Source organism: Rhinolophus sinicus, linkage group LG04, assembly GCF_036562045.2.
Source record: "Rhinolophus sinicus isolate RSC01 linkage group LG04, ASM3656204v1, whole genome shotgun sequence".
Taxonomy (NCBI): Eukaryota; Metazoa; Chordata; class Mammalia; order Chiroptera; family Rhinolophidae; genus Rhinolophus; species Rhinolophus sinicus.
In genome coordinates, this window is record NC_133754.1 from 15,963,713 (window position 1) to 15,985,415 (window position 21,703).

The following is a 21,703-nucleotide window of genomic DNA, read 5'->3' on the forward strand; positions in this document are numbered from 1 at the left end:
GTTTAATACATATTTATTTTTGTAAATACATATCACTCTTCCTATGTGTTCACTCTAATTATGATCTCATTCTTCATTTTATAAATGAGACAAAGCTAAGTGACTTGCTTAGGGTCGCAGAAGCATTAAGTGGAGGACTCAGGGCTTACAATAAGGCATTAGGGCTTCAGATCACATTCTCTTTCAAGACAATATGCATTTTAATATGCTTTGAAAAGACTTTGATGTATACACTAATTAGAAATATTAAAGGCCAAATGCAGACCAAGTGGAGGGCTTTGAAATCTTGCTACTAGGATAATCTCTCCTAATGAGGTTGGTATTATGATTTCTCCTTTGAGATGCTTTTGATTATGTTTGTGACATACACGTCCCTTTGAGAAAAATAAGTATTGCAAAGAAGTAATAAATTATTATAAAATATTGTTCCCATAATTTCTCGAGTCCTATTTTACTTAATATTAACTTAGAAGCATGCTTTCTCTTATACTCCTTAGTTAAGTGTTGAGTGTTAATCTGTTATATAGAAATAACTTGAGTTATCTATACGAGTTGCTTGAAGTGATAGGAAAGTTAATTGTTGTTCCTCTTCTTTACGTATATAAATGTTGAATAATTATAGTGTACCCCTGAAACTAATATAATAGTGTATGTTAGCTATATTTTTAATAAAAATCTTTTTTAAAAGAGTGAAATAAGTCAGACAGAAAAAGACAAATACCTATGATGTGACTTATATGTGGAATCTAAAAATTAACATTAAAAGAAAACAACAACAACTCATAGAGAACAGTGTGGTGATTGCCAGTGTGGGGGTGGTATGTGGTTGGCGCTTGGCGGATGTGGGGAAATGGATGAAGGGGGACAAAAGGCACAAACTTCCAGTAATAAAATAAATAAATTCTCAGGTGTAATGCAGAGCATTGCTAATAATTCTGTGTTGTATACTTGAAAGTTGCTGAGAGTAGATTTTAAAAGTTCTCATTATAAGAAAAAGCATTATAATTATGCACAGTGATGAATGTTAACTAGACTTATTGTGATCCTTTTGCAATATACACATGTATTGAATATACACATATGTGGTATACCTGAAAGTAATATATGTCAATCATACCTCCATAATACCTTTACAAAATAAAAATAAAAATGTTTTTATTATTACTTGTAATATGTGCACTCATTACAAGTTATCAGTACATTAGGGCATAGTTATTTTCACTGTGAGAGGAAACTTTGAGACTTAAACCGAATCTCTGGAGGAGGATCTTACAACTTTGGTCCTGCTTTATGGTGTCATAAGCTTTTCCTTCTTAACTCGTGTTTTCTGAAAATAGTGTTAGCTCAGCAAAGGTACACATTCAAGCATACCACTAACAATAAACTCATTTGAGGGCTTTATGGACAGTTATGTATCTTTAGTCTGCTAATTTTAATAGTCTGGCATCCTTTCTTAGAAGAAGAAAGTGACTATCCAGGGAAAGTCCAGGAATATAAATTATTCCAGCTAACCATCTGAGTAGGAATATAAAACTTTCCTGCTTACTTTAAGAAAAGAAAATTAAAATGGTCTACATGCCCTCAAAGATATAAGAAGTGCTGATTTGTGATGTTCTCAGAGTTAGAGAAATTCCTTCCTTTCTGTCATCCTTTTATATAAAAGAATAATTGGTGCATTCTAAATTAAACATTTTCTTTGAAGCCAATTTCTGTGAATTCCAGCCAAATATACCAGGGCACTTAGAAAATTCAGAATTGCAGAAATCTCTTTCGGACTATCTCAGATATGTCTTGAGGCTACCTTGTTTCCCCGAAAATAGGACCGGGTGTTACATTAATTTTTCCTCCAAAAGATAGATTGGGGCATATTTTCAGGGGATGTCTTGTTTTTTCATGTACAACAATCTATATTTATTCAAATACAGTCATGTCAGCTCCTTCTGGAACATCGTCATAATGTACTAAATGTGTCCTTTTGGCTGACAGTCTTAACCGGGGCTTATTTTCGGGGAAACATGGTACATCCAAGGTAAACCTCTTTAGGCTTTAGAAACTCTCCATTTTTACCCACAAGCCAAATATCATCTCTTGTGTCATATATACTGTACACATCCTAGTCTCCCAAAGTTTATATTATAGGTTTTCTGCAGGTTTGTATATCCCAGTCTCTAAAAGCAACCTGATCTCCAAAACGTGTTCTCTAAAAGTGATACGGTGATGAAAATTAAACTTGGTGGATTACGACATAACCCTGTACCTCTAAGTGTTCAGATCCATAGTTCTACCTTTATGAAGGGTCTTGAAGTACATTCTATCTCAGTAGTAGTGAAATAGGCTCAATATTATAAATTTGAAACTTGGGAAATTAAACTATTCAGGACATCAGAAAGACCACAGCACAAATGGTTGCCAGATTATATTATATTAAGTGAAGGTGTTCATTAAAGTTCCATAAGGTTTATTATATTCATGTGACAAGTTAATGTCTATATTTTAAGGCTATCTCTTTATTCTTTCTCCTTTTCCCCACATTTTTTATTCATGCCACTAACATCTAAAAACACAATTTATTCCTAAATATGAGAAACAGCCAAATGCATCCATTTGATTCTCCTTGTATTTTTGCTGCTTCTATTTCAATTTTTATAAGTATACGTATGGGCAAATTCAACTGTATGCAATTATATTTTGCATGTTTCTCATTTCTTTAAAATTACTCAACATATTCTTCATACTTTTAGCAAAGCCTTTACAATTTTCCTAAAATTTTAGTTATTGTAGTTTATAAATGTATTTTTGATCTTTTTGCACACTATTTGGCATTCTCATTTTCTGCCTTCCCCAAATCTATTATAAAATCTTGATTTTCTGAAGATGTCCTCAAAATGGCGGTGTGAGGTGAGCCTCTGTAAAGCTCCCCCGGAATTTACAACGAATCGAACAACAAAAACTCCACAAAGGACTCCCTGCACAGCAGACAGGCAAGATGAAGAGGCCCAATACTGAATTCACCTAAAGGTGAGCGAATCGCGAGAGCTGGGAAGGAGGGAAGGGAGAAGTGCGGAGACAGAGCCACGTGGGCGCAGGACGCAGACCTAGCTCAGTGCTCCGAGCTCGCTGCTTCCCGGAACTACCGCAGCTGCAGGAGAGGGAAGAACTCGGACTGCTAGGGCTCCACTTGTGGCCCACAGGGCTGAGGGGGCAGCATATAACACGGCTGAACCCAACGCTCACGGCAGAGACCTCGGAGAAAAGACTGAGGGAAAAAGGCTGAAAACGGTGGTTTAAGCCCGCACTGCTGAGCAGAGAACGGAGCCTTAGGCACTGAGACTAGCCGCCCCCTCCTTACCCTCCCAGAGCTCGCCCCGCCCCCACCTGCCCGGTGCTAGAAGCAGAACAGTAGCAGTGTTAGATCAAAAGCACAGAATATATGCTGTTCTGAGAACTGTGGAATGCAGACACAGACTTGCAGCCCAACTAGTTCCAGCAAACGGGAGGGAGCTGTGAAAGCAGGACCAGCTGTGGTGGTGGTCACAGCCATTGCTCTGGGCTACCTCTCACAACTCACCCCACCCCTGGCCCCACCTATCTGGGCGGATCCTTGCAGGAGTAAACAACTGATGAAACATACGGACTCTGAATCTGGTGCAGGAAGAGCTTTGGAACGTCAAAAGCTCTCCGCATACCCACACGGACACTGCGCCCTGTGACCCAATCGAACTATTAACAGGAGAAGCCCATCTCCCAGGGAATCCCCCCATTGTGTGAGAAGCTGGAATAGTGCAGAGAAAACATAGTACTACCATGTGAGAGAGAAAGAAAAGGCTACAGTCGGAGAGAAAATAAAACATTCTACCAACAAGTACTGGAAAACAAAAGAAAGACCTCTTCCTATCAACCTTTGCAGAAGCCACTCCTATAGATGTCTAGGAAAAGAAACAATAAATCAGTAATTGCCATGAATAACCAAGGCAACAAGACAGCTCAGAAAGAAAGTGAAAAGTCTCCAGAAAAGGAACTTAAAGATATGGAAATATGTGACTTAAGTGACAGAGAATTCAAGATTGCAGTTCTGAAAAAACTCAATGAGTTGCAAGAAAACACAGAAAGGCAGTTTAATGAACTCAGAAACACAATCAAAGAACAACATGAGCATTTTATGAAAGAGATGGAAATTTTTAAAAAGAACAAAATAGAATTTCTGGAGCATAAGAACAAAATAGAAGAAATCAAGAATGAAATAACCAGCTTAGGTAGTAGAGTTGACCAGATGGAGGAAAGAATCAGTGACATCGAAGATAGAAACCTGGAAATGACACAGATGGAAGAAGAAAGAGACTTGAGACTTAAAAGAAATGAAAGAACTCTACAAGAACTTTCTGACTCCATCAGAAAGAGCAATATAAGAATAATGGGCATACCAGAAGGAGAAGAAAGAGAGAAGGGAACAGAGAATATATTCAAACAAATTGTTGATGAGAACTTCCCAAACTTGTGGACAGAACTGGATCCTCGAATCCAAGAAGCAAATAGAACACCTAATTACCTCAATCCCAACAGGCCTTCTCCAAGGCACATTGTATTGAAGCTGTCTAAAATCAACGACAAAGAAAGAATCCTCAAGGCAGCCAGGGAAAAGAAGATGGTAACCTACAAAGGAAAGCCCATTAGATTATCATCAGATTTTTCAGCAGAAACTCTACAAGCCAGGAGGGAGTGGAACCAAATATTCAAACTATTGAAAGAGAGAAATCATGAGCCAAGAATAATATATCCAGCAAAGATATCCTTTAGATATGAAGGAGGAATAAAGACCTTTCCAGACATACAGAAGCTGAGGGAATTTTCTAATACACAACCTGCACTACAAGAAATACTAAAGGAGGCTATTCGACCACCATCAACAGGGACAATTTGTGGCAACCAAAATATAAAAAGGGGGAGAGTAAAGGCCTGAACCGGAATATGGGAATGGAGAAAGTAAGCGTGCTGAAGAAAATGGAATACTCTAAATATCAAACTTTCTTTTACATAAACTTAAGGGTAACCACTCAAAAAAAAAAAATCCAGAACTGAAATATATACTTTAATAAAAGAAGAAACAGAGGGAAACATCATAGAATACCACCACACAGAAATAATAGACAACAACAAAAAGGCAAAGAAACAATGGAGACACAGCCTTACCAGAAAACTAAAGATAGAATGACAGGAAATCCTCACATATCAATAATCACCCTAAATGTAAATGGACTGAACTCACCAATAAAAAGGCACAGAGTAGCAGATTGGATCAAAAAACTAAACCCAACCATATGCTGTCTCCAAGAGACACATCTCAGCTACAAGGACAAGCATAGACTCAAAGTGAAAGGGTGGAAATTGACACTCCAAGCAAATGGTACCCAGAGAAAATCAGGTGTAGCCATAATGATATCAGATGAAACAGACTTCATGGTGAAAAAGATAACAAGAGACAAAGATGGACATTTCATAATGGTAAAGGGGACTATACAACAAGAAGACATAACAGTCATCAATATTTATGCCCCCAATCAGGGAGCACCGAAATACACCAAGGAACTACTAACAGAACTAAAGGGAGAAATTGACCAAAACACAATTATACTAGGGGACTTAAATACATCATTGACAGCTATGGATAGATCATCCAAACAGGAAATAAATAACGAAATACCAGCCCTAAATGACACATTAGATGAAATGGACATAATTGATATATATAGAGCACTTCATCTTAAAACATCAGACTATACATTCTTTTCTAGTGTACATGGAACATTCTCACGGATAGACCATATATTGGGACATAAAATCAGCCTCAGCAAATTTGAGAAGATTGAAATCATACCAAGAATATTCTCTGATCACAAGGCTTTGAAATTGGATATCAACTGCAAAAAGAAAGCAGGAACAAACACAAATACATGGAGATTAAACAACATATTTTTAAAGAAAAACTGGGTCAAAGAATAAAGTAAAGGAGAGATCAAAATATACATAGAAACAAACGACAATGAAAATACATCCTACAAAAATTTTGGGGACGCAGCAGAAGCAGTTTTAAGAGGGAAATTTATATCATTACAGGTCTATCTCAAGAAACAAGAAAAATCCCAAATAAATAACCTCATGTTACACCTTAAAGAACTAGAAAAAGAAGAACAAGTGAAACCCAAGGTCAGCAGAAGAAAGGAAATAACAAAAATCAGAGCAGAACTAAATGAAATAGAGAACAAAAAGACAATAGAAAAAATTAATGTGACAAAGAGCTGGTTCTTTGAAAAGATTAACAAAATTGACAAACCCTTGGCTAGACTCACTAAGATAAAAAGAGAGAAGACACTAATTAACAAAATCAGAAATGAAAAAGGGGAAGTTATCATGGACACCACAGAAATACAAAGGATCATCCAAGAATACTATGAAGGACTATATGCCACCAAATTCAATAACCTAGAAGAAATGGACAAGTTCTTAGAAACATATAGCCTTCCAAGGCTGAACCATGAAGAACTGGAAAATCTAAACAGACCGATCACCAGTAACGAAATTGAATCAGTCATCCAAAACCTTCCCAAAAGCAAAAGTCTGGGACCAGATGGCTTCACTAGTGAATTCTACCAAACCTTCAAAGAGGATCTAATACCAATTCTGCTCAAACTCTTCCAAAAAATTGAAGAAGAGACAGTACTCCCTAACTCATTTTATGAGGCCAACATTACCCTGATACCAAAACCTGGTAAAGACAACACAAAAAAAAAACACTACAGACCAATATCTCTGATGAATACAGATGCAAAAATCCTAAACAAAATTCTAGCAAATCGAATACAACACTGCTTTAAAAAGATTATTCATCATGACCAAGTGGGGTTCATCCCCGGGGCACAAGGATGGTTCAACATCCGCAAATCTATCAATGTGATATATTACATAAACAAAATAAAGAACAAAAATCATATGATTATATCAATTGATGCAGAAAAAGCATTTGACAAGATACAACATCCATTTATGATTAAAACACTTAATAAAATAGGTATAGAAGGAAAATACCTTAACATAATAAAGGCCATATATGACAAGCCCTCAGCTAATCTCATAATTAATGGTGAAAAACTGAAGCCCTTTGCTCTACGTTCAGGAACATGACAGGGCTGACCCTATCACCTCTGCTTTTCAACATAGTGTTGGGAGTCCTTGCCAGAGCAATTAGGCAAGAGAAAGAAATAAAAGGCATCCAAATTGGGAATGAAGAAGTTAAATTATCACTCTTTGCAGATGACATGATGCTATATATAGAAAACCCTAAAGACTCCACCAAAAAGCTATTTGAAGCAATCAACGAATACAGTAAAGTTGCTGGCTACAAAATCAACGTACAAAAGTCCATTTCATTCCTATATACTAATAATGAAATCTCAGAAAAAGAAGTACAAAAACCAATTCCTTTTGCAATCGCAGCAAAAAGAATAAAATACCTAGGAATAAACTTAACCAAGGATGTGAAGGACCTATATGCTGAAAACTATCAGACATTTTTGAAAGAAATTGAAGAAGACACAAAGAAATGGAAAGACGTTCCGTGCTCATGGATTGGAAGAATCAACATAGTTAAAATGGCCATATTACCCAAAGGGATATACAGATTTAATGCAATCCCCATCAAAATCCCAATGGCATTTTTTAAATATTAGATCAGATTTTTAAAAATCATCAGATTTGTTTGGAACCACAAAAGACCCCGAATAGCCAAAGCAAGCTTAAGAAAAAAGAACAATACTGGAGGTATCACACTCCCTGACTTTAGCTTGTACTACAGGACTACAATAATCAAAACAACATGGTATAGACAGAAAAACAGACACATAGACCAATGGAATAGAATTGAGAACCCAGAAATATAACCACATAAATATGGACAGATAATTTTTGACAAAGAAGCTAAAAACATACAATGGAGGAAAGACAGCCTCTTCAATAAATGGTGCTGGGAGAATTGGATAGCCACGTGCAAAAGAATGAAACTGGACTGCTATTTGTCACCATGTACCAAAGTTAATTCAAAATGGATCAAAGACTTAAGCATAAGACCTGACACAATAAACTGCATAGAAGAAAACATAGGTACTAAACTTATGGACCTTGGGTTCAAAGAGCATTTTATGAATTTGACTCCAAAGGCAATGGAAGTAAAAGCTAAAATAAATGAATGGGACTATATGAAACTTAAAAGCTTCTGCACAGCAAAAGAAACCATTGACAAAATAAAGAGGCCACCAACTGAATGGGAGAAGATTTTTGCAAACAGTGCCTCCGATAAGGGGCTAGTATCCAGAATATACAAGGAACTCATGCAACTCAACAAGTAAACAAACAACCCAATTGAAAAATGGGAAGAGGACTTGAAGAGACATTTCTCCAAAGAGGACATACAAATGGCAAATAGACATATGAAAAAATGCTCAACATCACTAATCATCAGAGAAATGCAAATCAAAACCACAATGAGATATCACCTCACCCCAGTCAGAATGGCTGTCATCAACAAGACAAATAGTAACAAGTGTTGGAGAGGCTGTGGAGAAAAAGGAACCCTCATACACTGTTGGTGGGAATGCAGACTGGTGCAGTCATTATGGAAGGCAGTATGGAGGTTCCTCAAAAAATTACGAATAGAATTACCATTTGACCCAGCAATCCCTCTCCTGGGTATCTACCCAAAAAATCTGAAAACATTTATCCATCAAGACACATGTGCTCCAATGTTCATTGCAGCTTTGTTTATGGTGGCCAAGATATGGAAACAACCAAAATGTCCTTCTACAGATGAATGTATAAAGAAGTTGTGGTATATATACACAATGGAATACTATTTGGTGGTAACAAAAGATGAGATAGGAACATTTGTGACAACATGGATGGATCTTGAGAGTATGATGCTAAGCGAAATAAGTCAGACAGGAAAAGCAGAGAACCATATGATTTAACTGATATGTGGTATATAAACCAAAAAAAACAAAAGAACAAGACAAACAAATGAGAAACAAAAACTCATAGACACAGACAATAGTTTAGTGGTTACCAGAGGGTAAGGGGTTGGGGGGTGGGGGGTGGGAGATGAGGGTAAAGGGGATCAAATATATGGTGATGAAAGGAGAACTGACTCTGGGTGGTGAACACACAATGGGATTTATAGATGATGTAATATAGAATTGTACATCTGAAATCTATGTAATTTTACTCACAATTGTCACCCCAATAAATTTAAAAAAAAATTATTGATGTCTTCTTTTCTTGAGTATACAAGTAGTAGTTACATCATGCCTATCCTACTTATACCAAACAGTCCCTTTCCTGTTTTAAAATAGTTCCTCAAATACTTAACATCAATTCTTTCAATGAATATTACTTACATTAAAAATAAACATGAATTTATTAAAAGATAAATGTATCTTGAGATTTGAGTTCACTACCATTCCCACTGGAAAACCATAATTCAGTTTACCTATCATCAGCTCTGGGGAGCATTCACACAGAGGAACCATCTCCTGAAGTCCTTGCGTATTCTGATCCTTTCTTCTAGATATGCTTCAATTTCTCACATGGCTCAAGTCCAAGGTCTTGTTTTAAAGCAGTGTCTATAAAGAAATGAGCACAGATAATAATGTACATATAATAACTATATAAGATGTGAAATATCCAGAGTGAAAGAGGAAAGAAATATAAGTGCTATTGTGAATAAAAACAATATTAACCATAGAGAAAACAAAAAAGAATTAACGAAGAAAAATAAGCAGAGCAATCGAGTGAGATCCAGAGTTTAGGAAATTGTCGAAAAATGCTAGACTAAAATAATGGTTTCAAAGTATTCCATTTACCATCTATCACCTTAACTCTATTCTTACTAAAATATTTTATTGCTCATTACTCTAGATGATTTTCAGTGTGAACATATGGTACATGTTATAATTAAAGTCATAGGGTTAAGATCTGTTTACAAATAATTATTTTAAATTTCTTTTTTAGTCTACAATTATTTCATGGTGACAAATATGTCTGTAAAATATTGGGATGTGGTAATTCTCTGAATTACAATAGGAAATGTACTCTGTTGGCGATGCCTGAAAAATGGATCTAGGCATGTAGCCACAATGTCTTACTACATGCTTGAGATTTCTTTATGTTCAGTTACTTGCGTTGAAAAACCTATGTAAATACCATATTCTAACATATACATTGAGATTAATTATATGCCAGCAAGCTTATATGGCATTTAGCTACTTGTTAAATATAGGATTTTTGCTGGAATCTACTTAAATATTTATTTCTTTAAAAACTAATATATGCTGTTTATGTTGTGTTCCGTTTAGTTCTCATGACATTTATAGATTTCCCTGAAATGTGTTTTTAAGTCTAAATAAAAGTTTCAATGGAAAAAGTAATTTTGTTCTCTCTGTCTCTCTCTTTCTATGTCTATATATTATACACACACCTACTATATATATATACACACAGCGATATACATATATATTTGAATAAAAACTGATTTTAATATTCTGACTTTGAGAAATATCTATTTTTACTTGATTTTTTTTCTTCGTGTGAATAGAGCACTTTCTATTTATTGAGATTGATTTTCCACATTATTTGGATTAGCACATATAGAGAAGCAGGACGTACAAAAGAAGAGAAATGTAAGGAAAATTGTATGTATCTAAATACAAAATTAATGTATCGAAATCACCTACATTCTCTAAAGTAGAATATTTGTGTTTAAGTAGAAGTTATTTCTAGAGTCATTTACTATATTAAATACCCCATAATAAAAAACCTAGTAGGTTTACAATAAACTAGATTAAGCTTGAATATAAACTATTACACTTTATTTCTTATCATAATCCCCTACCTGCTGCTTTATCCAGTTCTAGTTACTCTTTCTTTCTATTATCCATTAACTTATGTGATACTGGGCTTCTAGAATGCTAGCAATTTTATTGTCAAAATGAGTGATCCTGCCAACTCAAACTGTGAGCTTTCAGTAAATTATAGGATGTAAAAAGAATAGAAACACGTTATTGTATTTTTGCCTTAAAATATAGAAGTGACTTTGACAACAATCATTCAATGTAAGCATTCAGCAAACCTAGTAAAAATCCCATAAATTTTTTAGACATCTTGGTGATGTGGTAAGTATATGGAAGATGATTAATCATGCTAAGTAAAATTAGACGTATTGACATTGAAAAATAATTTTAAAAATTTACTTTTTTCAACAATTTGGTTTACATTTTTACCTAGCTCCAGATCTTGAGAACTATGAATGACAGGTCAAAGCATTTGGCATAAGTCAAAGTTATATGATAATAATCAAAAAAATATAAACACCTAAACCTGGCTGGACAATTCAAAATCATTCCACCATATTATCTAATGACCTCAGAAATATTCCTAAATTCTCTCAGACACGTGAATTAAGGTAGAGGTCAAGTTAATTTTTTAAAATTATTTCTTAATTTACAATTATATGATGGTGACAGATGTGTTTCTAAAACATTGGGATATGGTTACTCTCTGAATTACGATAGAAAGTGTATTCTGTTGGTGATGCCTGAAAAATGGATCAAGGCACATAGCCAAAATATTTTATTATGTGCTTGAAATTTCTTTACATTCTATTATGTAAGTTGAAAATTACATGTAAATACCATATTCTGTTAATAATGCATCCTTGTTTTATAGTCATATAAAATAATTTTAAACATTAAAAGAACCTAAACATTTAAAATATTGGAGTATAATTTATGATCCAAGAAGATGTGCAGGTAATACCCTGTTATTTCAAACATCATTTGGCATAACATTAGTTATCAAATTAAATAGTACCACTCCATTAAGTTATTAGGTTGGTGCAAAAGTAATTGGCGATTTTTGCATTTATTTTTAACCTTTTAAACCACAATTACTTTTGCACCAACCTAATATAAGGGTCTAGGTGGTTAGAATCCCTCAGACACTTTTTATAATATTTTTAAAAACACAGTGTCTAATTTAACAAGAACTAAGTCTTTTTGCTATTTCTAACATTGTAAGATATTTCTGACCTCTATTGTCAACAACCAAGTGGGCCACTCTTCTATGACATGTTACTGAAGACAATAGTAAGACAATCGTTTCTGGAAAGCCTAAAAATTTAAAGAGGAGATATGGCCCTTCTCTCACATGATTTATATATAATATTGAAGGAGAGAAAAAAAACACACATAATAAATAATTAAAAACAATGAAGATAGTATATAAGAAAATGTAATATATACCATCATTTTTTACTAATTATGTATGTGTTCATCCACACATTTATTTGGTACTGTTAATGAGATTGGTGGGTCTAAAGGTAATTATATGTTTGATTTGTTAGAAATTATTCAAATATTTCCCATAGTACCATCTTCAATTCCCACTTCCTTTCAAAAAATTAATCAGAATTAGAGGTACATTTACTCTGTATCACTGTCTGCACTTGATATTTTCAGTTTTGATTTTTAGTGGTTGTTTGTTGTTGCTGTTGTTGTTGTTTTTGCCATTTAATTGGTATATAGTGTTTTAGTTTTCATTTTCCTAATGATCAGTAATATTGAGCAGCTCTTGATGTGTTCACTTGCCATCTGTTAGCACACAGCTCTTTGGTTAAATATCTGTTCAAAATATCTACATGTTTAAATTGATTATATATAGTTTGGATGATAGAAAGAAGCTATACATTTTTCTGAGTATTATTCCTATATATTTTCTGTATTTAAGGTATACAAGCTGATGTTTTGATATATATTGTGAAATCACCACAATCAACCTAATTAACATCCCATCACCTCACAGAGTTACCATTTTCTTTCGTGTGTGTGTGTGTGTGTTTAAGAATGCTTAAGATTGTAAGTCTTGAAAAGATAGGTTTGCTACTCCTCCAACCTCAGTTTTGTTTTGTTTTGTTTTATTTTTTTAGGTTGTTTCTGCTATTCTTCTTCTGGGCTTTCCATATAATTTTTAAAATCAGCTTTTAATGTCTATAAATAACACTGCTGGGATTTTTTTTTTTTTATTAATTGTGAATTCATTAAATCTATCATCATGTGGAAAGTAATTAAAATGTTGACAATATTATATCATAATTCATGAATATAGTCTATCTACTCATTTATTTGATTTCTTTCAAGAGTGTTTTGTTGTTTTCAAAATTCAAATCCTGCACATATTTTAGAGTTATGCCAAGTATTTCCTGTTTTTGGAACTATATAAATGGTAGGCTTAAAGTTTCCAATTTCATTGCCATTATGTAGTAATGCAATTTATATTTGTAATTTCACATTGTATCCTGAAACAATACTAAACTTATCTCTTAGTTCTAGAGGCATTTTATTTCTTCTTTTTCCCTTACTTCATCAGCAAGAACATCAAGTGTGACATTCTAGACTAGTGGTAATGGAGGACTTTCTTGCTTTGTTCCTGATCTTCAGGGGAAAACTTTTTTTTGTTTTTTGTTTTTTTAACCATTAAGCATAACATTAGTTGTAGCTTTTTCTTGTAGATGCCATTTATCAGGTTGAGAAGAGTCCCTCCTATGAATAGTTTGCTGAGAGTTTTTATCAAAAGTAAATGACAAATTTTATCAAATGCTGAGATTCGCTCCTGTTTCCCAAAGTAAATGTCAAGTGTAGGAGTCACCCTTACCAGTCATGTGTCCTCTCAGGAAAAGTCACCTTGTGAAGGATAATTTCCCACACCCAGTTTATGAGATTCATCTCACAATATTTGCGTGCAATGACTGGAGAGGGTGATTCCAAAAGAAATAGTTCCGAAAAAGGCAGAACTTAAATATGTCCTTCTTCAGTTCAGATGCCTTTCCTGAGTTTGACAACCATATTTCCAAAAGGTTAATAAGTATTTTTTTGATTATTTAAAAGATATATTAAATTTAAAACTAAATTAATAACTGAATGATTTGCCTCCTACACAACACCTTCTGCTCTGCATTCAACTTCTCAGTCAAGGTTATCCAAATCCACTCAGCCTCACAGGTTTAGAGCTCTTTCCTTCAACCTGATCCCTTTATATAATTTTAATCAAATTTTACTTGTCTCATTCAGGAACCAGAAAACAATTTGCCAGAGAGTTTTATTGATGCTATTTCTAGATCCATCTTTGTCTCTTTCTTTTTCAACCTCATATAATCTTTACTGATGCACCGCTCTTCCAAATTATTTTACTTCCCAATTCACCCAACAAATATTTCTCTGTAACTATTTGAAGCCTATTACAGTATTTTAAATAATTAATACTTTTCTCTTGACTAACATACAGTATCCACAATCTTCCCTATTTCATGCTGCTTTGGTAAACATTTTTTCAGCTTTCCTTTTGAGACCCCTCTCACAGCTCATCCCAGTCAAACCAAATCCTTCCCTGTTTTCAGATATGCTGCATGTTTTCATGTCTCAATGCTGATGAAAAATTCTATTTCCTGTGCTTGAAATACATTTTTCTCCTTCTCTGACTCCTCTGTCCCTACTTAGTTTTTACGATCTAGCCTAAATGTCCTCTCCTCAGCAAAAAGTTTCATTGACTTTCTCAGAAAACATTTAGTCATCTTCTATTTGCTGGGAGGGATTTTGTCCCTATATGTATTGGACTATATCACATGTCATACATGTGTATATAGCAGGTCTCTTTTGATTACATTTTTATCGTATTTGTGTTCTCAGCTTCTAGCAACTGCTCCATACATAGCAATTGATCAGTGATCTATACTTATTAGTACTGGTATGATATTTCAGAATATAAATTGGTTCCATTATCTTCTACAAGCCTTGGACTCCTCAGGGAAAGCCTAGTTATATATGTAACTGTTTTCGTCTGATGATGATATCATCTCATTCTAAGTGCTGATCTGTCGCCATTTTATTTGTCATTGCAGCTCTGAACTATATGACTCAGCTTAGGAAAAGGGACTGTTATGCATTTACTGATATTCTTCCCTAAAACTAATCCCATCGTCTCATAACTTTGACATATAGGTCATGTTATTATTTTATTTTATAATCAGTGACAGTGGAACTAGCATACCTCTAAAATATTATTTATGATCAGTTATGAATAAATTAGCTATTTTCATTATTTTATAGCTTTCTAACATAGCATATGCAGAATTATGTAAGTTTTAAATATTTGATATTCCAAACACTAATCTGGAGAGACTATTTTACACATATTCTTACAAATATTTACAAAGAGTACATCGCCTTTCCCACAAAGCTAAATTCAATATTTTTAAATACTTATTATGTGTCATGAATTGTGATAAACTCAGATACTTGCTTTCATAACAAAAGGGAAGACATTCAATAAAGAAATAATTACAATAAAGAGAAACAATGATGATAAACTTGAATAATGTTTATTTTGTTTTAGGTGCTATTAACTCATTTAATGCAATAACCTGTGAGTGATGTATTTTTTGTTAGATTTGGAGTTCATATAACATGTTAGAAGCAATATTTTATTATTCTTTCATTCCTAATGCCTAGAGAAAAACTTCTTGACTAATAGCTAGGCCTCAATAAACATTTTGGAAGTTTAAATTTAACTGTACTAATTAAGCAGTTTACTCGAGCTTTTGTATCAGTAACCAAATGATTTGTGTTCTATTAGATAACAGTATGATTTTAAAAATCAGTATAGTGGACTTTTATGGTTAATTACTAACAAATATTTTATACAACGTATTTCTGAAGTACAAATATAGATTTGAGAAAACTGTATACTATTTTTATGTACCTAGAAGATATTCGTTCCTTTGGAGTCATTATTTAAAGTTATCTAACTGTAAATTTAGTTAACATGTAGCTAACTGATAAATGTAAAAATTTTCACAGTAAATATCTGTCTTTTAAATTGCTGTAATTGTCCCTGTGTCCATGAGTGATCCATAAATGTATCTATAAGCATGAAAGTGCTACCTTCTCTGCTTTGAGGTTGAAGACTAGTTTCTGGATTCAGTTATGAGTGTGGATAGTTGTGTTTAGATGCTTTAACACCTAATTGATTATGCTACATTTGTTCGATCATGGTTGAAATGTAATTTTAATGCTTTGTTGGCGATACTTTTTTGGAAGGTATTAAATAGATTTGCTGCTTAGGAGTGAATTACTTTTTTACACAGGTTGTCAGGAATCTTTCAGGCAGGGAAGCATATGTTTTGATTATTACCATTATTATTATTTTAACAAAGAGGGAAGATAGACGATAGAAACCTAGGAGGTAATTAGAAATCAAGACATAAACTGAAATCAGAATATTAACACTTATTTACTGTTGTAATTTTTGCAAAGATGTTTTAGCTACTGCATCAATAAAACTAACAATACTCAAATGTCTTTTATAACATGAAGTTTTCCTATTAAGATAGATTTATCTAAAACTTTACTTTGCCAAATTGTTTCCAAAGCATGTGTTAGATGTCAATAATAATGTGAAATGGGCTGTCAGGGGCAATCCTTGAGAAGTTTTGGTTGAACAAAATGAAATAGTATTTTTAGTGTTCTTAATTGATTATTAGTGCAACTGCCTGAGTGGAAACATTGCCCTGAAAATGAATTTTAAAGGATGCAAGACTTCTTAGACTCTTTTGAGGATTATCTTGAGAACATGTTTTGGAAAACACTAGGATAATTAATTCAATCTGGGACTCTATTTAGGGAGAAGAAGTCATATTACCCATATTTGCAGCAGCTTCACTAAGAATTGCTTTCAAGGGGACATTTGACTTGAACTTAAAATAAAATGTTTGTGCTTTAATCCAAACTATCACCTTCTTTTACATTTTGCTTTGTTCTATAGTCAACCATTGCTCTTATTATAGTTTAAAACATATATGCTCCATTTCACTGATACTTAATATGAATTTTCTTTCTATAACTTCTTTGGTTTTTTTTTCCTTAATTTCTGTGTAGTATAAAAGAAAGGGTTTTTGGTTTGGCCCCTGTATTAATTTAAGTTGTGAGTAAGGAGAGTAATAATTAGAATAAAAACAATTGTTTAAATAATATAGAAGAATTTTTCTTCCTCATTGAAAAATATGACTAGATTTCAGGGTTGTTTTGATTTTTCTTATTCCTCCTTTTCTTCCTTTGCTGTGAATGACCTTGGGATCATGGTTTCTGGTGGCTGCTCACATTATCACATCCATAGTTCAACCACCAGGAAGGAGACAATAAGTAGAGAAGGTTAAGGATAAACATTACACAAAACTCTTCTGCTTATAGCCCCCCAAAATATTTATTTGGCTACAAGGTCTAATATAGCCGAAAGAGAGGCTCAGAGTGTGTATTCTTGGTTATACCAGGTGCCCAGTTGAAATATGATGTAGTATAGAAATTCCATGAAAATTTATCATATTCTTAATGTCTAGTGAGAAAACCATTATTAAATATGCGGTAGACACACAAGGGAAAATGAAAATGATTCCAGGTGCTCGAAAATAATTCTACCTAGAGAGAAACCAATGCATAAATATAGCTCCTCTTGTCAAATTTGATGGGTCAATTCAGTTTTCATCTGTCTTAATTGGCCTCTAGCGCTTTTTCTTTTCCTGCACCTCCCCCAAACTCTTAATTTGGGAATGTTTCAGGGCTAAGTCTTTCCCTCTTCTATATACATTCACTTCCTTGGTCATTTCTTCAGATCTCATGTCTATAAATATCACCAATATGCAAAATAAATAAACAAGTCTCTCCTTGGTCTCCTGAGTCATATATTCAACTACTTACTCCAACCTCACACTTAAAAGTCTGATAGCTCTACCTTAACATGCCCATAAATTAACTCCCAACATCCCCTGAAAAATTGATTCATCTAACATTTTCCCATCTCAGTTGATGACAAATCCATTCTTTAACTGCACAGGACAAAAATGTTGGAGTAATTTTCAACTGATGTCTTTATCTCTTACTCCATATGCAATTTATCATTAATTACTGTTAGGTTTGCCTCAAAATATTTAGGGACTCTACCCCCTTCTCACCACCTCGATACCACCTTTTCAGATCAAGTCAGTATGATCTCTTCTTTGCAATGTAGCAAGACTTCCTAAATTATCTTCTGCTTCCAAGCTTGTCCCCATCTGTTATGTTTGATACAGTAGCCAGAGTGATTCTGAAGAAATAAATGTAAGCCTGGTCAAGTCATTTATCTGCTACAAATTCTGCAGTGACTCCCCGTTTCATTCAGAATGCAAGTCCACATTCTTACAATGGCTTGCAAAGCTTTCCCATCCTTGCCATTACTTCTTTCCTAGCACCCTCTCTTTTACTCTCCACCCTAAACATGCTAGACACCTAGCTGTTTTTTTAATATATTCATGAGGCACACTCGTGCTACAAGAATTTTCTTATGCCTGTTTCCTCTGCCTGAAATGCTATTCACCCAGATTTCCCCATATCTAAAATGTTTACGTCCTCCAAATATCATATTCTCCATTAGGCTTACTCTGACTACTCTGTTTAAAATAGCAAAATCAGCAAATAATCCAATCCTCCTTACTCTATTTTTTCTACTGTATTTTTTTTCTATTTTCATGTCCTAAATAGACTCTATAAAGTTACTTCTTTTACTCACCATATATTGCTTAATATTTGTATTCATCTGATGGCATGCAGACCCCATAAGGACAGGAGATTTTGTTGGTAACATGCATATTTATTTTAATGACTGTACAAAGAATGAAATCAAAATAGATTCAGGTGAACTACCCCAAATAATAATCTATGAATAGGTGTTTAAGGAATTTCAGTAAAAGTCAGATTCAAATCTTGGGGATTTGAGGATCAAATTAGAGACTCAGGCCCATTAAATTATTGTAAATTATAAAAATGAACTTGAATAAATTGTAGTTTTGATCTAAATTTTAAAATGTTAACATAATTATGATAGCCAGCTGGTGGTAAGAAATGGAAGTACAAAAGTGTACAAATTCTTCCACGGTGTCTTGCTTTCTACAGGGAAGGAAAATGAGCTGGTCTATTTGAAAGTATACATGTGTATGTGCTCAGTAGGCTAATACGTTCTATTGAAATCACCCCTGACAGCATGCGGCAAAATTCTCATTCGCTGATTCTATGTTTACCAAAAGGCATTTTCATTACAATTTTGCTTCCCTCACATATTTGACTACTAATAGAAAATATAGAGATTGAAATGAGTACTCTATTTGGCAGCTATCGTTTTAATTTTAAACTATTGAAAGGTCTTTCTTAAATTTTTGTCTCATAAGATTTTTGCTTTTGTTTTTGTTTTTCTTTTCAGGTGAATTAACATTCCTCATTACCTCTGTCGACGCTAAAACCTTCAGCTACTAGACTTGCAAAGCTATGTGCAAACGTGAGGTAAGGACCGAACATATGCCTGGCCAATATGGCCTCATATTTTTATATTAAGACTAAGGATAGTGTGATAGCTGAGTGACTTTAACGCAGACAGGTAAATATGATTTTATTTTCCATTTGTAAAGATATCTAGGGTGGCCATGTGCAAAATGGATGATGGGGGCTAGAAGTGGGGGAGACGAGTGCATTAACCTAAGAAAGAAAAGATATGAACATGGCCCTGAATTAAGGTTGCAGCATTGGTGATGGAGATAAGTAGAGGAAGTAAATAAAAATTGAGGTGGTAGAATCAACACAACTTGGGAAGACTGTGTAATGCAATGAAGCCAGATATCCTGCGTTTTCTGTTTTCTGAATTCTGTCTACTAAATTAGTTATTTCAGAAGCTTTGGTGTCTTCATAATAGTGGTAATTGCCTCATAGTGTTGTTAAGATAATTAAATGAGATTGTGAATATAAAACTATTAACACCATACCTGACACAAATAACTCAATGAGTAATTCATAACATTACTACTTATTATTGGTATTAACATTAGTTAATGATTATATAGTCAGTGTGAAGATTAGAACCTAAGCCAAATTGAGTGGGTGAGAAGAACTGAATGAGAAGCAGGTTTAGAAGGCTGAGGTGAAATGTAAGATAATTAAATTTAAGTTGAAAACTCCATTTCTTTCTGAAAAAAAACAACAACACATTCTTATAGTACTTTAGAGGAGGGAGTTTTTATTCTGATCTTTCCAAGATGCTTACTGGAGGCATTTTTCTACTGGTTAGTAGCCATAGCAGTTAATTCTGTGGCTCCCTGTCTCCTCCCATCTGATAAAAAGATCCCTCACCCTCTGGATTCTGAGGCTTGCTTGAGCACTGCACCACAGAGGAGTTTAAAGAGAGATTGGAAGAAAAATTCCACCCCCTTCAAATCACACATGCCTCCCTGGCAGATTGCTGTGCTGCTGTGGGTTATATAGATTGGTGTTTCCAGGCACAAAAGGAAAATAGAACCTAGCCTTCTTTTGGTTTCAATTTTTGTTTTTTAATGTAGGATGGAGCAATCATAGTAGAAATTTAAATTATATTTGCCCAAAGCTTATAATCTTTTCCAAAGCAACACTTACCTTATGTTCACAGAAATCTGAAGGTTGCTTAAACGAATAGTGTACTGGTAATAAAAGTGAGGAGTAAAGGAGGGAGGAAGATTATCCAGAAACAAAACCACTGAGACTATAAGAATAGGAATTCCTGATCATTTCCCCTCCGCAAACATGCAGGTATATCGTAGCTTTTTCCATCTGAAGTTGAATTCAGTTTGTTGGACAAAAATTCTGTTTGTTATCCTGAATCCTATTTCCTCTCTCATCACATATCTATCAGCAAACACTGTTGGCTCTACCTTGAAGCTATTACAAGCATCTGACTCCTTTTTCCACCTTCACTGCCACCACCCTCGTCCTGGACAGCTCCATCTCCAGCCTGGATCAGTGCAATAGCTTTGTGTCATGAATCTTTGTAATTTGGCCCCTAAAGTCGTTTCACATAATTTTGATATATTCAAATTATTATTTTAAAATGTAAATCTTATTATACTACTCCTTCGTTCAAAACCTTGCAATGGTTTTCCACCTTTCTCAGAACAAAAGTGACAGATTTTACAGTGCCCTACAAACTAACAGCTCTACCTTCCCCACCCCATGCTGCTTACTTTCCTGGTTTTAGTGTTTATTGCGTTCACCCCAGTCCAGCCACACAGACCTCCATTTTCCCTTCCGCACACTCTAGTCAAGCACCCATCTCAAATTAAAAATTTATTTTATTTTATTTTTTTACCATATTGCTTGGTGTCTGTATCCCCCTTGGGTAAACTGTATGGTAGCATTGAACTGTGTTTGTATTGTTTATTGATAGCTTCAAGTACCTACCAACTGTCTAGCACATACTTAGTAGCCATTCAAAAATATTTCTGAGAGAATGAATGAATCAGGTGAAGCTGCATGAAAATCATGCCGACATTCCTGTGGCATTATCTTCTAACCAGTTTGTAAACCAAAGGCAACTTGTTAATTGTATTATACTGGTCAAAGCACCAAAGCACTAAACTGCTAAGTATAATTCTAGGTAAAAGTTACAGTACAATCTAGGTGATTAATTGGAGTAATTTGTTTTCTTATGTTAAGTAGATCCTACCACCCTTTGATTCAATTAATTATATAAGCTACTTGTTACTATAGAAGCAAATATGTTCAAA

At 34.2% G+C, this 21,703-nt stretch overlaps 1 long non-coding RNA gene across 1 annotated transcript in view; it reads left to right on the forward strand.

The window, feature by feature from the left end:
• The window catches only part of LOC141571286 (uncharacterized), a 232,745-nt gene that overhangs the window by 51,239 nt on the left and 159,803 nt on the right, over positions 1 to 21,703 (forward strand). The window contains exon 3 of the long non-coding RNA XR_012496047.1: positions 19,378 to 19,457. This is a non-coding gene — a long non-coding RNA (uncharacterized LOC141571286). The remainder of the gene's footprint in view (positions 1 to 19,377; positions 19,458 to 21,703) is intronic.